At 40.3% G+C, this 18,166-nt stretch overlaps 1 protein-coding gene across 2 annotated transcripts in view; it reads right to left on the bottom strand.

Moving 5' to 3' along the window:
• RIMS2 (regulating synaptic membrane exocytosis 2) overlaps positions 1 to 18,166 on the bottom strand; it is a 1,859,827-nt gene that overhangs the window by 1,534,596 nt on the left and 307,065 nt on the right. The gene's annotated exons all lie outside the window — the stretch shown is intronic.

The raw sequence follows: 18,166 nt of genomic DNA, 5'->3' as shown, positions 1-18,166 counted from the left end.
CTTAATGACTGTTGGTATGGCGATAGAAGAGACTCGGCATATGCGGTTGAGCACTGGCTGATGGGAGCCAAGTCGCTACATATGGTCCTATATTCTGGCCAAACGCTTAGGGAGTTGCCACCTGCGACTAAAACAGTTTTCGTGACCTGGAAACAAGAGCATGATGGGATGGTGGGGTAAAGTGACGAGGAGACCCCCCGTGGCATAACGGTCAGATGCCACAGTTGGTGCAGCTGTCGGGATTTCAGTGTTGGGAGGCCATCGGGATTGACACAGTGGCAGCGTTATGCACGGTAGGATCATAACGTCCTTTCAGGAACTGCAGACAGAATATGCCATGCCCCACTCACATCCAGATGAAGAGAATCACAATGGGCTCTCCCTTCGCTCCAGAGATGGCGGTACTCTATATGGCAAAATTTGAGGAAAAATGTATCGTCAACGACAATCCATTTCTAAAACATCTCATACAATGGTATCAATATATTGATGGTATCTGGTGCTTATGGAATGGCACAGAAGAGGATATCGAAATGTTCCATGGGTGGCTAAACACGAGGCATGAAGACATCAAATTTAGTATCACCAAAAGCAAAATCAACTTGATCTTCCTAGATGTAGAAGTTACACCACATGGTAATGAACTGATAAATGATAACCACTATACGCAGAAAACCAACTGACAAAAATACCATCCTACATATAAGAGTTTGCATTCAAGGAACCTAAAGGAACCCTTATCGCCAGCTATTGAGAATCCGAAGAAACTGCTCTTGTAAGGAGGACTTTGACATCTATGTGTCAACATTTTGTGAACAACTGAGATGCAGAGGGTACCCTAAAAATTGGTCAAGCATGCCATCAAGAGTGCATGGTATACACCCCGTGGAGAGCTCCTAAAGAAAAAAAGTCAAACAGCCTTTGGACAGATTAGTATGCGTGTCGACCTTTGGCCCTCACACTAATACATTTCAGTAAATTTATCTTAAAGAACTGGCATCTTCTTCAAAATTTGGAATGTCCCTTTCAACAAATATTGTTTGCCATGAAAAAGAACACCAGTATTGGGCAATAGATTGTAAGAGACTATATGACTGTGCCTAGCCAAAAGAAAGACCAATGAGCACAATGGAAACTGAAACCTGTTGAAGGTCATCATAAGTGCGGCAATTATTTTTGTGAACAACTGAGATGCAGAGGGTACCCTAAAAATTGGTCAAGCATGCCATCAAGAGTGCATGGTATACACCCCGTGGAGAGCTCCTAAAGAAAAAAAGTCAAACAGCCCTTGGACAGATTAGGATGCGTGTCGACCTTTGGCCCTCACACTAATACATTTCAGTAAATTTATCTTAAAGAACTGGCATCTTCTTCAAAATTTGGAATGTCCCTTTCAACAAATATTGTTTGCCATGAAAAAGAACACCAGTATTGGGCAATAGATTGTAAGAGACTATATGACTGTGCCTAGCCAAAAGAAAGACCAATGAGCACAATGGAAACTGAAACCTGTTGAAGGTCATCATAAGTGCGGCAATTATTCGGTCTGTGAATTTATCCATAACTCTGTGAAATGTACCCATAAAGAATTGTCTAATTGTAAGACAAAAAACGTTGTATACACAGTCTTATGCCCATGCTCTAAAATGTATACTGGCAAAACTAATCAACAAGTAACGAATTGTGCAGGATCTTTCAAGGATTAAAAAGCAAGTGTTGACAGCTCCAATGGTGGCGCATTTCACTGAAAAAAACTGTTAAAAATATTTTAAATGGACTGTGTTAGCAGGGATCAAGCCAAACACTCGAGGAGGCAACATTGAAGCATCTTTATTACATAAGGAGGCATATCTCATATTAAAATGCAATAGCACCATCAAAGGCCTGAATGAAATGTCCGAATTATCAAGAACATAAGTTCACAGAATGTAATCACTACAACGCCAAGGATACAATGCATTAATGCCAAGCGGCTTTGCATAAATTCGAGCGGCATGCAAATATGGCGCTAAACATTTTAAAATATTTCTTAAATGCTTCAAAACATATGAGGTATTTGTAAAACTGATCCACACAATCTGAAATAGTCACAGGATTGGAATAGGGACCACAATATCCATAAATCACCTCACACCGCGACCCGAGGTGGGAGTGTTAAAACCAATAGCAACAGGGAGTCTTCTTGTCCGTTCCGGCGCCAAATGAAAAAGGATTTTACTGGACATAAAGAAAGACCTGCTTTGGACAAGGCTCACTGATCTAATCAAGTAAGAATGTGTTAATTACCTGAGGAACTGAGCGGAAAGCTGCCAAGATGCGATTATTAAATCAAATGTTTTCTGCTTTTATGCAAAAAATAGCCCGCAAAGGGGGACTGATTCAATGGTATAACTGTTCGGACAAAGAAAGACAAACAGGTACATTTGAGTACTTTATTTGAAGAGTAGCGCTAGGAAGTGGCAAAGTGCCAAAACCCGTTGAGTAAATCACACATGTTTATCTCTCTTTAACAGGAAAAATAACCGGTAACGGGGGACCCATCACAAGAGATAATTGCCAGAATAAAGAAAGATAATCAGGTACATTTTATTAACAATCTGGAATGACAATAGTGTATAATTGAGGTTTCTCCACACAGTATCACATCCTTAACAATTGTGTTTTACCCGTCCACAGCATTTATGCCAAAAAGGATAGAGAATTCCCCCCTTTTCGTTTCCAAGGAATATTGGAGATTAAGAACTTGGCAGTTCTGAAATTAAAGAGTCCACACTGACCAGGTAAAGCACAGCATGCATTACAATTCCACGCAGTAGAGATGGAGGAAGGGTTAAGAGTATGTACACACTAGCAATTATTTGTATTATTTTTTTTTAGATTACACAAAGTCACAAGCTCGAAAGAGCCCCACGAGTATCATTGGGACTCGAAACGCGTCGGTATTTTGGCAATCATTCTATCATTTATGAACAGATAATTCATGAAAATAAACAGCTTTGAGGGAGATGTAGCGTTGACTCAACCTCAGCTGGTGTGATGCTTGTTCCCAATGTTTAGCATTCCTCTTTAGGACTACATGAATCACAAGTGAAGGGTTTGCTACATGTTTGAAATGTCACTGGTGTACTATTGTTTTCAGTTGTATTAACTTTGTATAATTTAATGTGTTTAATGCATAGCACATTGTTTGTTATGTTCACATGTTGCTGTGTTGCACTTGTCAGAAATGAATAGTGTATTTTCCATTTCAGACTTCTATGAAATGAAGAAAATGATATAGGACATGAAAAAGTAAAGGTTGAATAAATAACCAGGACCAAGGACATCAAATATTGGCCCTTTGTCTGTCTAAGTAGATAGCAACACAGAAAATGATAGCTAACTTTCTAAAAGTGGCATTTGCTAAACTGTGAATTGTGAGAATTTAAACTGTGAGTTCAGTGATATTAAACTTGAAAAGTCCATCACTTCACAACTGAAAGTTACAATGTTATCCAATGGGGGAGATAGACCTTGCAGTAGGGAAAAACAAAATTGGAAGTTTTTTCACCACCAAGTCATGTAAAGTTTAAAAGTACATGTCTTGTGTTTTAAATACACTGCACCCTGCCATGTGGGTTATACTGGGCCTACCTTAAGGGTGACATATGTATAAAAAATGGAAGGTTTAGGCCTGGCAAGAGTCGTTACTTGCCAGGTCGACCTGGCAGTGTGAAACTGCACACACAGGCTCTTCAGTGGCAGGCCTGAGACATGGCTAAGAGGCTACATAGGTGGGTGGCACAATCCGTGCTGCAGGCCCACTAGTACATTTATTTTACAGGCCCTGGGCACATGAAGTGCACTCTACTAGGAAGTTATAAGTAACTTGAGCATGCCAATTGGGAATGAACCAATATTACCCTGTTTAGACAAGAGAGCACAAGCACTTTAGCACTGGTTAGTAGTGGTAAAGAGTGCAGTGTCCTAAAGCCGGCAAAAGCTAGGTCAGAACAATGGAGGGAGGAAGGCAAAAGGTTGGAGGAAGGCCACCCTAAGGCTGTCCGGTCAAACATCTACCTTTTAAAAGAAAGAATGGTGAAAAACCTGTGACCGAATGAGGAGTAGTTAAATAGCTACAAACCTTCTCTCTCAAATGTTTCCATAAGCCTATGTTAGATGCCAAAGCTGTCTGTATACCCTCTTTATTTCAAGCTTATTAAAGAAATCTAAAACTTTCCTCAAAGTGAATTGAGTGTTATCAGAAAGTAGCACATTATGAAACTCTTAACAGGAAATACCTTTTCAAAAAATAAATAAATAAATCACAATATCTGTTGAGGTAATAGGCACAAAATCATAGCAAATATTATGGAATATTAATCTGTGAGAACAATAAAAAAAACTCATGTCCTGTTGCAAAACTTTGTGAGGTCCTGAAAAATCAATAGCCAATCTCACCCATGGTTGAGCAAGCAAGGGGTTAACACCAGGTTTTATTTTGCTAACTTTCCAGTGCTTGTCAGACAACAAGCATTCAGGACACTTGTAGACATACTTTTTAATAGATGCATACATACCTGGCCACCAATCTTATTTCCTCAACAATTTATTTGTATTTGACGTCCCTGGATGTCCCTCATGAGCTACACAAACTAATTTCTCCATTAAAGCTGAAGGTGAAGCAAATTGGCCTTGCCTAATTAATATTCAATTCTCAAATGACAATTCTGCTTAAATTTTCTGTAAAGGAACAATAATCTTAGGCAAATTCCTGATCGGTGGCCAACTGTCAGTAATATGCCTTTTGACCTCTCACAGTACATCATCCTTCTCTCACGTGTCCATCCATTCCTGCTCACTGACACACCCTACAGTTAGGGCAGAAGCATGTGTTGCTGAAACTACACATTATACTTCTTGATTAACACAGTTTTCACACTCGATCTTATTGGCATGCGAGAAAGGCAATCTGCCTGGAAATCTTTTCCTTCAGGGATATACTCAAGTTCAAAATTATATTCTTGCAATTAAGATAGTAATCTTACGAGCCTGGAAGATGCCAAACCCAGGATCATTGCCACACATGAGAAGTCAAAGAAACTGCCCCAAAGATAGGTTTTAAACTTTTCGACAAACCCAAGTGTATGCTTAAGCTTCTCTTTCAATAGTGCTGTCATGACATTCTGATGCTTTGAGCATGCATGATATAAAGGCTGAAGTGTGTTCTTTGCCATTTTGTGACTGTGTTAAAACTGTACCCAGACCTACTGAGCTGGCACCTACAATTACTGTACATTTGTCAGAACTGCAGAAAGGTTGAAAGACAAGAGCAGAGCTAATCCTATTTTTACAGTGTAAGATTCTTCCTCTTGTTCCTTTGACCACCCCAACTTCTTTTTCTTACCAACAAGATGTCTTAGTGGATCTATATTGATGGTATACCCTTTTACAAATATAGTGTTTTATTTGCTTAATCCTGAGGATGACCTAAAAGAATTTCTATCAGTGGGTGGTGGGGTATTGATAATAGCATCTATGAGGTATTTTTTTTGCATAATACCATCAACAGTGATAGTGTGTCCCAAGTATTCAATACCTCTATCACTCCGTGTACCAAGTACACATTCCAAAAATCATGTTATGTTCTTCCACACTCTTACCAACCAACTAAAATATTATCCTGGAACACCTGCCCACCTTTGATGCCTTTAAATAATGTGCCCATACGTTTTTGGAACACACTTGCGGAAGGCGCCAACCCAAAAAGCAGTCTCAAATTTCTTAAGGTGTCAAATCTTGTGATCTTTTCATCAGTGAAACATGATAATAGGCAGATTTGAGATCTATGATGGAAAAATAGTTAGATTCCCTAACTGGCATCAACATTTCTTGAATCCTAGGCAAAGAATGAGAATCAACTACAATGGTCTTGTTTAAAGCACGCAAATCGGCACATTAAGGTACATTTTCAGATTTTTTTTGTTGCCAAAACTATTGCTGTAACCCACACTGAGGAGTCCATAGGTTGAATGATGCCTTCCTTGCACATCTTATCCAACAATTTCTTCAAATCGTCTTTCTTATTAAGGGGGACATCTTGTGTTTAACAGGTACTGCACCAGTATTCAATTTAATGTAATTTTCCAGGATGTAATTTGGACCCACATCTATAACACAGCAATTTCTTCTTCTTGGATAACGTGTTCCTCCCTTTTATGGCCTCAATATTTTTTCCCTTATTGCAAATGACGCAAACAGTATCAGAGTTGGTGTGTGTGCCAGCTATTGCTTTAGCCGATAAAGAAGAAAGCTCGATTCCCTTAGAGATGTCCAAATTTTCGTTTAGCATCAGATTTCTGCACGCTAATAAACGTTCTTGAATCTTTCTACAGTACCAGTTGAAAACAAGCTGAACCCTCAGGTATCAATGTTTTTACCAAATTCACATTTCTTTTTTCACAACGTAATTTTATTGTTGACAGCCGACATAGGTTTGGTGTCACAAAGAACACCAATAATATACAGTAATTGACAGCGTTAATGATCTCAACATTTTCATTGTTATCATAACATTATTCATGTAATAAACGTATTTGACAAAACTCTTTAAAACAAATAATAGTGCCATACTAAGATCGCAGAGAATACCAGAATATCTTGTGCACCTATGTCTGAGCCATACATTTTGAGAACAACTATAATCAACATCCAGGTCACAGCACAATACAGTCATCCTGGCAATTCCTCGACAGCAGAGGCAGGAGTGGGTTCCAAACATAGCCCTCTGTATTCCACCCACCTCTTCAATATTTTAACGTGTTTCTGGGGACACCCACTCGCCGTAAAGACAGGGATCTTCAGACCCATACAAAAACCCAGGCCCTTCTTCCATATTGCAACTGATGGCAGAGACTCATCCTTCCATGCCCTGGCGATATCACACTTAGCCAACATGAGGCCAAGAAAGAGCAGGTGGCACTTATGTCTATTACCGCCCAGTCCCTCAGTGATATGGAGCATGAGCAGTTGTGGCAAGAGCGGGATATCCCATCTCAGAACCTCCAACAGACATGTGGTCACCCCCCTCCAGACGCTCGATAAAGTCGCGCACTGCCATACCGTATGTAGGAAACTACCCTCAGCGGCCCCACAGTGCAGGCAGTGAGGGGAGGCGATCAACCCAGTGCGCCACAGCTTGTGTCTGGTAAAATAGACTTGATGCAAATATTTGAATGGGATGAGTCTCAGGCGGGCCGCAATCGCCGCACTGCATGGGGACTCCAGAGCCTTAACCCAATCATCCTCGTCTAGGGGACCTAAGTTCTGCTGCCAGGCATCCAGATGTTTATTTAGTGTAGTAGGAGTGTTGTTTAGAAATTTGCAATATATTTTGGTTATTTTATGGCCCCTCAGATCCCCCATAAAGACTTTAGCTTGTATAGGTTTAAAATTGGGTATTTCCACTTGTTGTGCCAGATACGGGGAGAGGGCATGTCGAAATTGGAGATACCTATAAAATTGTGAGTGGGGCATGGCATATTCTGTCTGTAGTTACTGAAAGGACTTTATGATCCTACTGTGCATAAACGCTGCCACTGTCATTCCAGAAGGTCTCCCAACCCCGAAATCCAGACAGCTGCGCCAACTGTGGCAGCTGGCTGTTGTGTTTCCAGGTCATGAAAGCCATTTTAGTCGCAGGTGGCAACTCCCTAAGCGTCGGGCCAGAATATAGGACCATATGTAGCGGTGTTGCTCCCATCAGCCAGTGCTCAACTGCATTTGCCGGGTCTCTTCCATCGCCATACCACCATAATAGGCCTGACTATCTGGGGTGGTGATGCCCCCACAATAGGTGGACTGGAAGCAGATCCTCAAGACCACGCGCACTGTGCCACCTCCCAAGAGGAACGAGCGAGGACTGCATTGAATTGCCGGAACCATGTCGACGGTATCGGGTATGGGGGGTTTTGAAGCTGGTATAAAAGGCGGGGCAGTGAGATCATTTTAAATATGGCAGATCTGCCAAATAGGGATAGTGGTAGGTGAGACCACACAAAAGGACCTGGTCTCCTGTCTGTGCACACAGCGGAGCCAAGTTTCTGTCCCATGAAATGGATTGAAAGGCGGAGAGAAACACCCCCAAGTATTTGAAGCCGTTGGGAACTACCGTCACTTCTTGAGACCAAGTGCCCAGCTGATCCCCACCCACACGAAGGGGCCGCAGATAGGATTTGCCCTGATTGATATAAAGGCCTATGCTTTCCCCAAAGATCTGCATGATTCTAAGGAGCTGCGGGCCAGTTCTGTCGGGCCGTGTAAGGAAAAACAGCATGTTGCCCGCATAAAGCACTATGCGGTCCGATACCTCCCGCGAACACTTGAAGCCATAAATCTGAGCATCTATCCTCATCCACGCCGCCAATGGCTCCATAGCCAGTGCAAATAGAGGGGACATCCTTGGCGAGTTTCACGCCCTGTAGTAAAGCTTCCAGAAGTGAAGTCAGTAACTCAAACTGATGCTGTGATATCAGTATATGAGGCGTATTAGCGTTAGTAGGCAGGTGGCAATATTTAGGTGGCTGAGCTGAGCAAAGAGGTACACAGAGCTGAGCGAATCAAAAGCCTTATCCATATCTGCGAGGAGTAGTGCAACCGGCTCCCCAAGTTTGGCCATGGCGGAAATGACATTGTGTGCACGACAAATGTTATGTCATGTAGCACGGCTGGGCATAAAGCCCGCCTGGTCGGGATGTATAAGATCTGTAACATGTGGAAACAGGCGATTGGCAATTACCTTAGCCAAGAGCCTAGCCTCCACATTGAGGAGAGAGATCTGACGATATGTCGACCAAATTAGGATTTTTAAGCCAAAATGCACAAGCTAGAATGTCGTCTTCAAAGCTTTCATCAACATAATGTTCCCTTTAAAAAAAAACTATCTCTCTCAAGCATTATGCTGGGCTGTTCAGTAAAATATTTTTGAAGGAGTTTAATAACTTCAGTGTAAACATTCCATGGAGTAAACTGCCCAGCTGGTGGTTCAATTTCTGGGAGATTGTCAAATATTTCTTGGTCCTCGTCCCCTAACATGCTGAACAATATTGCTTTTTTCCTTTCAGGGGAGAAATCCTTTCCATTGATAGCAATATTACAGTTTTCAAAAGAAATTGGTGAGTACCAGAAATTTAATTAAACAGAGAAAATTAACAACAAAACCAGAAGCTGCAAGACATGCAAAAAACAAAAGCACTGCAACTGCTTCCAGGTATGTGGTCAGATCTAGGTCATATAGAAAGAGTAGTCATTGTAAGCCTTTTCTACGTATCTCTCTGCATCGTGCAAGAGGTGATGTACAGCAATTTGAAAAAGGCAAATGAATTTTCTCTGGTCCTTTACGACTCTCTGTGAAGACAACATACCAATGGAATTCAGTAATTATGAAAATGGATAGTTTGATTCTGAAAAATAACATGTAACAAATGACTAAAGTCCCTCATATAAGGCGTGACAAGATCACAGTGGGATAGAAATCGTACATGATCAACTTTAACTCAGGCTTGATCAGTTATAGGATCTGCTTTGTTACCACATGTGAGAAAATCATTCTTTTTGCACCCTTATACTGCTGGTGACTGACTCTGATGGCAACCTGGGCTCTGCTAACCAAGCCCGAGGTCAGTGCTCTGATTTAAAAGGTATATGGTAATTAGCAGTAATTACAATTGGCACTGACAACCTACCTGAAGGTCCCTAGTATATGGTAGGGCGTGTGGGTGTAAAGGCCCAGCAGCTTTCAGGCATTTAACTGTGCGCTGCTGTCATTTTAAAAGCCAGCCCTGCTTTACAGGCTGCTTTTAAATTGAAATTCGAAGAAAATTTGACTTTAATGTTCGAGCTTGTAAAGCGCACTGCTACCCGTAGGTTTCCTGGCGCTGTATAACGTTGGGAAACCCGTCCTGGCTTTCCCTGTGGGATGGTCCCTGCTGGGAGTCCCCAAGGTGGAGCCAGGCATCCCCGGCGTTGATGGGGCCGTTGTGGAGATTAGGCAAGCTAATGCCCAGAGTTGCCGAGTTGGACCCCTGATCAGAGTAGGCACCGAAGTGAGAATTATCGAGTCCGCTGACCCAAGTCCACGACCCTGCCGCGTTGGGATTTGAACCCTGGTCCAGGCCGACTTCTGCTCCCGGGTCTGCCGCCTCTATCCAGTGAGCCACACCACTCCACTTTGCATTTAAAGGTACTTCCAAAGTAGTACACTACCTTATTTGTACTTATATGTCACCCCTAAGGTCTACCCTAGGTGTCCCCAGGGCGGGGTGCCATGTAAAAATAAGCAGGGACATTTTAAAAGAGGTTTTATATACCCTGGTGTGGGAAACACTACCAATTTAGTTTTTACCCATTGAAGCGTTTTAGCTCCGTAGGCTAACATGGTGATAATATAATACAGTGCAACTATTGATATGAGGAGCTAAAATACCATTTCAAGGGCTTAAAAGATTGGGAATGATAAATGCAACAACTTGCCACTGTTGTTTATCATAATTAATATACAAAATAAGGTGTAGAACTTTCTTTTCAGTGTGCCAACATCCAGCATTCTAGAAGCCTCTCCTAATTTTCCAGCTGTTAAAAGGCTTCTCCAAATTGTTTTGAAGAGGTGATAAGAGGCCCACACAGTGACAGAGGGTGCCTGGTTGGGGGAGCTCTGTGACTGCAGAGACAGGGGATGGGTAAATCAAATTGGGCTTCCAATAGAGCAGGACAGTAAGGAATGCCAGCCAGGCCTACTCCCTCTTCCTGTACCCCTCATCCAGATGCAGACCCAGGAATGGCATTTGCATGAGGGCTGGAAAGGGAGTGTTAGGGGAAATTAGCCACACCAGTAGGTTGGTTTAGCCAGCTCTTTCTCCCAAGGAGAGACATTCTCCATATTGAATTTTAAAAGTAAACTGGTTTGTGGGACATAAATATGCCACAATTTGGAGGAAGCGGTCATGCTTTTGGGTGGCACCCTGCACCCTATTGCTCAGGAGTGCCCCCCTGCTTGTCACCCCAGAACATTGGATAAATATGTGAGAGCTACATAGCAACTCAGATCTGCTGCCTGAAAGTATAAGGAGAAGGGCTGTTCTGCTTGAACCCTGGGTCTGCACCCCAAAGGACTGCACTCTGAACAACGGCTCCCGCTGCACACTTTCAACTAGAGCCCTGAGGACTTTGCCTTGCCTCAAAAAAGATAAAGGAGGGAACTCCCTGAAAGCAACCATCTCCCTCAAGACATTCCCGGCCTGGAGTGCATCCATTGGACTTTCAAGAATTTGGCCAGGTGCATTGTGGCAACTGTATACCAATTTCCGGGAAGTAACTCTGAGACTCTGGAACCTTGGATTTGTGTTGTGGACACTTTGAACCCTCAAGAGGACCTTCATTAAGAAGTTCCAGAAGTTTGGAGAATATTGGAGCAACTTTTGTAAAAAGCTCCATAAGGAGACCAACCCAACGTCAAGAGACGAGCCGACTATCTTGCACTGCGACCCGGCTGGTGTTTCAGGTACATCCTGCTGAAAGCTCCAAAGCTCAAGGCTTCCTAAAGCTGACCGGGGGCTCTTGCTGAACCAAGCAGACAAAGCTGCTACAAATCTGGCCAGTTGGGGAGGCCAGTTCGACATTGAGAGAAAATCCTCCAGAAACATTTTTAAATACAAAGGCCAAATTTTGAACGGGCCTCCAGCTTTGTGTATTTGACCCAGACTCCATCACTGTCGGCCTCAAACTTTTACTTTGTCCTGGTCAAGCATGACCGGGTGTCCCAAGTTGACGCTATATGTTTTTAAGCACTAGAAAGAGTTTATTCTTTAAAAATTATTATCTCTGGTTGCCTATATTGGATTTTTGTTGTTTTAGTGTAATTTTAATCAGAAAAAATATTTCCTATTTTTATAAATTGGTTGTGGATTTTTATTGTGTGTGCTGTCCTACTTATTTAATCTATTGGTGTTTTTGAATGCTTCACACACCTGTCTCCTAAGTTAGGCCTGCCTCCTGGTTGCCAGCTACCAAGGGTTCAGCAAGGAATAATTTATTAAGACCTTGTCTGGATCTTATATTGCGTTGGTGGACTTATTGCTAGTGGTTGGTGCATACTTACCCCTACTGATAATCTACCTTCCAGGACCACCCAAAATTTAAGGCAGACAGGTCGACCTTAACTGATACTAACAACCATTCAGTTAAAATGGTGACAAACTGCACTATCTAGAAAAACTCTAGGTTGTGATTGAGAGGTCACGGAAAATGTCCCAATTTGAAATTTCAGTGAGCCTGACTCCTAAAGAAGAATCTCTTTCAGTCACCAGCTACCATGATCACACAATTCGATATCTTCTCTCAACAATATTTTAAGCACTGCCTCCTGACATATGATGTTAGGTTACACATGGCTTTACAAACTATGGGGCTGATTAGGATGGCGGACGGATCGCGACCGCCATGTAGGCGGTGGCGATCCGTCCGCCATCCGTGCCCGTCCGCCACCTATTTCCCCCCCGCCATATTACAATGGCGGGGGGGACCGCAGCGGACGGGAAGACCGTCCGCCGCTTTACCGCCGCGGTCGCCTTGCGACCGTGGCGAAAAAGGTCTAATATGGTGGCGGTGTCTATCAGACACCGCCAGCCATATTAGGATGGGCTTTGGGGAATGCCTTTCCGTGGCGGCAATGCCGCCACGGAAAGGCATACGGTCTTTGCTTTGGGGGCCCGTTGCGGGCCCCCAGGGTGAAGGATGCACATGGGGGTACCTATGGTACCCCCCTGGGTTTCAAAGTACAACATGGCAGGCACCGCGCGGTGCCTGTCATGATGTGCGTTAAAACGCACAACATGCATTTTTAGCATTGCGGCGGGCGGTGCTAAAAGCACCGCCCGCCGTAATGTTAAAAATGCGGAATGCACCCGCCACTGTGGCGGGTGCATCCTAATTCGGCACGTGGGACCTCCACCATTATGACGGACGGTCCCTTGCCACGACAGGATGGTGGACGGACAATGTCTGTCCGCCATCCTAATCAGCCCCATAGATTGGGCTTTCATGGGAAGTATGTGTGAGCAATCCAGTTCATAGCATAACAATGTAACAACATCCCTTCCTATGACATTCATTGAATCACTGACAAAATATCGACCGTAGAAAATATCAACCTACAGGAATAGCGATGCAGAAATATCGAAGGCAAGAATATCAACATCCTATCTACAACATGGTAAGTACAAAAATATTGAGAAAAAAACATAGATGTTAAAAATATCGATGTTAAAAATATCGTTTTTTTCTGTAAAAATATAAATGTAAAATGAAGTAAATAACACTAATAAATAAAGTAAACATAATTAAAAATATCTAATGTTTAAAATAATAAATATATATACAATAATAATACATTAATTAAACATATACAGAAAATATATAATATATAAATACTTAACAATAGTTGTTTTTAATTATTTTAATAATTTACGAATTATGTACAAATATTATAAATTACAAATACATTTACAAACATAAAACAAAAACAAATAAAAAGTAAAGAATTCCGTTTAATTAATTAAAAAAATTAAATATACCTATATATTTTTAAAATTAATTATATACTACATTATCTAAATTTATATAAAAAAATTAAATAGCTTAATAAATAAAAATACTATTCAAAATCCATAAGTAAAAAAAATACAGTAATAAAAATCAGTAATAAAAATGTTGGATAGCATAGAACTTAAAATTACCATTCCCACTCCAGAGAGCGCAACAGTAGAGAAACCGTTGTATAGCGTAGAGGTAAAAATTACTATTCCAACTCCAGAGAGTGCCACAGAAGGGAAAACATTGGATAGCGTAGGGGTAAAAATTACTATTCCAACTCCAGAGAGTGCAACAGTAGGGAAAAGATTGGATAGCGTAGGGGTAAAAATTACTATTCCAACTGCAAAAAGTGCAACAGTAGGGAAAGCGTTGGATAGCGTAGGGATAAGAATTACTATTTCAACTCCAAAAAGTGCAACAGTAGGGAAAGCGTTGGATAGCGTAGGGGTACAAATTACTATTCCAACTCCAGAGAGTGCAACAGTAGGGAAAGCGTTGGATAGCATAGTGGTAAAAATTACTATTCCAACTCCAGAGAGTGCAACAGTAGGGATAGCGTAGGGGTAAAAAATACTATTCCATCTCCAGAGAGTGCGGCAATAGGGAAAACATTGGATAGCGTAGGGGTAAAAATTACTATTCCAACTCCAGAGAGTGCAACAGTAGGGAAAACATTGGATAGCGTAGAGGTAAAAATTACTATTCCAACTCCAGAGAGTGCAACAGTAGGGAAAACATTGGATAGCGTAGGGGGAAAAATTACTATTCCCACTCCAGAGTGTGCAACAGTAGGGAAAGTGTTGGATAGCGTAGGGGTAAAATTTACTATTCCAACTCCAGAGAGTGAAACAGTAGGGAAAACATTGGATAGCGTAGGGGGAAAAATTACTATTCCAACTCCAGAGAGTGCAACAGTAGGGAAAACATTGGATAGTGTAGGTGTAAAAATGAAGATTCCAACTCCAGAGTGCAACAGTAGGGAAAGTGTTGGATAGCGTAGTGGTAAAAATTGCTATTCCAACTCCAGAGAGTGCAACAGTAGGGAAAACATTGGATAGCGTAGGGGTAAAAATTACTATTCCAACTCCAGAGAGTGCAACAGTAGGGAAAGTGTTGGATAACGTAGAGCTAAAAATTACTATTCCAACTCCAGAGAGTGCAACAGTAGGGAAAACATTGGATAGTGTAGGTGTAAAAATTAAGATTCCAACTCCAGAGAGTGCAACAGTAGGGAAAACATTGGATAGCGTAGGGGTAAAAATTACTATTCCAACTGCAAAAAGTGCAACAGTAGGGAAAGCGTTGGATAGCGTAGGGATAAGAATTACTATTTCAACTCCAGAGAGTGCAACAGTAGGGAAAGCTCTGGATAGCGTAGGGGTAAAAATTACTATTCCAACTCCAAAAAGTGCAACAGTAGGGAAAGTGTTGGATAGCGTAGTGGTAAAATTACTATTCCAACTCCAGAGAGTGCAACAGTAGGGAAAGCGCTGGATAGCGTAGGGGTAAAAATTACTATTCCATCTCCAGAGAGTGCGACAGTAGGGAAAACATTGGATAGCGTAGGGGTAAAAATTACTATTCCAACTCCAGAGAGTGCAACAGTAGGGAAAACATTGGATAGCGTAGGGGTAAAAATTACTATTCCAACTCCAGAGAGTGCAACAGCAGGGAAAGTGTTGGATAGCGTAGCGGTAAAAAATACTTTTCCAACTCAAGAGAGTGAAACAGTAGGGAAAGCATTGGATAGCGTAGGGGGAAGATTCCAACTCCAGAGAGTGCAACAGTAGGGAAAACATTGGATAGCGTAGGGGTAAAAATTACTATTCCAACTGCAAAAAGTGCAACAGTAGGGAAAGCGTTGGATAGCGTAGGGATAAGAATTACTGTTTCAACTCCAAAAAGTGCAACAGTAGGGAAAGTGTTGGATAGCGTAGTGGTAAAATTACTATTCCAACTCCAGAGAGTGCAACAGTAGGGAAAGCGCTGGATAGCGTAGGGGTAAAAATTACTATTCCATCTCCAGAGAGTGCGACAGTAGGGAAAACATTGGATAGCGTAGGGGTAAAAATTACTATTCCAACTCCAGAGAGTGCAACAGTAGGGAAAACATTGGATAGCGTAGGGGTAAAAATTACTATTCCAACTCCAGAGAGTGCAACAGCAGGGAAAGTGTTGGATAGCGTAGCGGTAAAAAATACTTTTCCAACTCAAGAGAGTGAAACAGTAGGGAAAGCATTGGATAGCGTAGGGGGAAAATTTACTATTCCAACTCCAGAGAGTGAAACAGTAGGGAAAACGTTGGATAGCGTAGGGGTAAAAATTACTAGTCCAACTCCAAAAAGTGCAACAGTAGGGAAAGCGTTGGATAGCATAGGGGTAAAAATTACTATTCCCACTCCAGAGAGTGCAACAGTAGGGAAAGCATTGGATAGCGTAGAAGTTAAATATAACATACTTATAAATAATTGTTGTAAATAAAATAATTACAAATTTAATTTTTAAATAACTCTACATCATTTGCAAATATCCATTAATAATTATTAAAAACATATTTAAAATTGAATAATGAATTAACAATAAATTAACAATACCAATAAATATGAATTAATAAATATAAATTACCAAATAATAAATATTGAACACTAAAATATTTTTCAAAACAAAAAACATATTGATAATTAAAAATTGATTAACAATAAAAAAATAGTAAACAATAAAAAACAATTAATTAAAAACATTTATGAAAAATGAATTGCCAATTAATAAAATAAATTTCCAATTAATAAAAAGTAATTAACAATTAAAAATATCAATTACCAATTGTAAAAAATTAATTACCAATAAAAAATGAATTGCCAATTAAAAAAATGTCATTTCCAATTAAAAACCTTAATTACCAATTAAAAAAAATGAATTGCCAATTACAAAATGTAATTACCAATTACAAACCTTAATTACCAATTAAAAAAATTCATTAGAATTAAAATAATTATTTACCAATTAATAATTAATTAGAAATAAAAAAATTATCATTACCAATAAAAAATAAATATTTACTTAATTACAATTACATTACTTCCCACCCACTTCCCCTATAAACCCACAACCCGCTACAGAACTTAAACGCAAAAATTAATTAAAATTAAATTACAATTACTAAAAATTAATAATTAATTTACTATAATTAAATTACTTCCCACCCTATTCCCCTATAAACCCACAACCCGCTCCAGCACTAAGACATAAAATTAAAAATAACATTTTTAATAAACAAAAAATAGTACACATATAATTTAAAACAAATAAAATACTTTAAAAAAACATACAACACATACATATAAAATACATAATAAAATACATAACAAACAAATATCGATATTAGTAACATCAAAATGAGTAACATCGATATAATTGATATCGATATTACTAACTTCGATATTACTTGCATCGATATAAAAAAAAATCGATATTACTTACCTAAGGGTCGATATTCTGTCCAACGATATTCTTGTCCTCGATATTCTTCACCTTCGATATTTTAAACTCGATATTAATGTAGGTCGATAATTAGGAATCGATATTTTGACTGTGCACCCATTCATTATGTATGAACTCTTCTAGATTTAACATATGTTCTTCCAAGACTCTAAAAGTTCCCTGCAAACGGATCAATCCACCAAATGTTGAAGTTAATATAACACCCTTTGGCCACTTTTTATAATGAAGAGCACCTCACGTCATTTAACATTAGATCCTACATCGAGTCATCAATCCATTTATTTTAATTTGATACCAGTTCAAGATTTTTTTCTAAGGTCAGTAGTATGATATTTAATGTACAATGCTTTCAATTTAAAGTATTGATTTAAATAGGTAATCTACAGAGCTTCTTGTTTAAAAAAGTGAATCTGCACGACCCATCTGCCATGTACTATTACAGGGAAAGGCATCCTCTGCTTTGCAAGACTTACACTGGTCTGGTGAACTCATGCTTAGTTTGTGGTCTACGACTATCACAGAGACCCTTTTTGGTTAGTTCTAGAGAGTATCATCCTCCTGAGTTAACATTTTCACTGTGATTTTCCATCCTTATCAATATTAAATCTTACCTGCCCTTGTCCTGCCACAATTTGAAAGGGAATCTAGATCCCTAAAACAACCAGATATGGTTATTGTTATTCTATTCTATACAGTCAGCAAACACAGAAACATTTCTCCTCCTATTATTGAAGCAGGATCTTTAGTTCACCATTGATGTAACCAAATTGCAACTGAACAATCACAAATTCAAGATGTCCCTTTTCCAACCATGACTGGTGTGATGTTAATGACCCTACGCAAGTAGCTGGAGAAACACCAAATTCTGTGTCCTTTCCATAAAAGGGCAAAGAGGTACACTCTCCGGCAACTATTAATATGCCTTAGGAAATCGCTAGCTGTTTACCTAACCGTAGACCACACCAGAATTTCTGATCTTCACCAGCAGCAACTCCCTGACAACTTTAAATGCAACATAGCCAGTATGAGGCTGCACTCG

This window comes from Lissotriton vulgaris, chromosome 4_1 (genome assembly GCF_964263255.1).
Source record: "Lissotriton vulgaris chromosome 4_1, aLisVul1.2, whole genome shotgun sequence".
In the NCBI taxonomy this organism is placed as follows: domain Eukaryota; kingdom Metazoa; phylum Chordata; class Amphibia; order Caudata; family Salamandridae; genus Lissotriton; species Lissotriton vulgaris.
The sequence above is the reverse complement of the archived record's forward strand: the minus strand, read 5'-3'. Positions and strand labels throughout refer to the sequence as shown.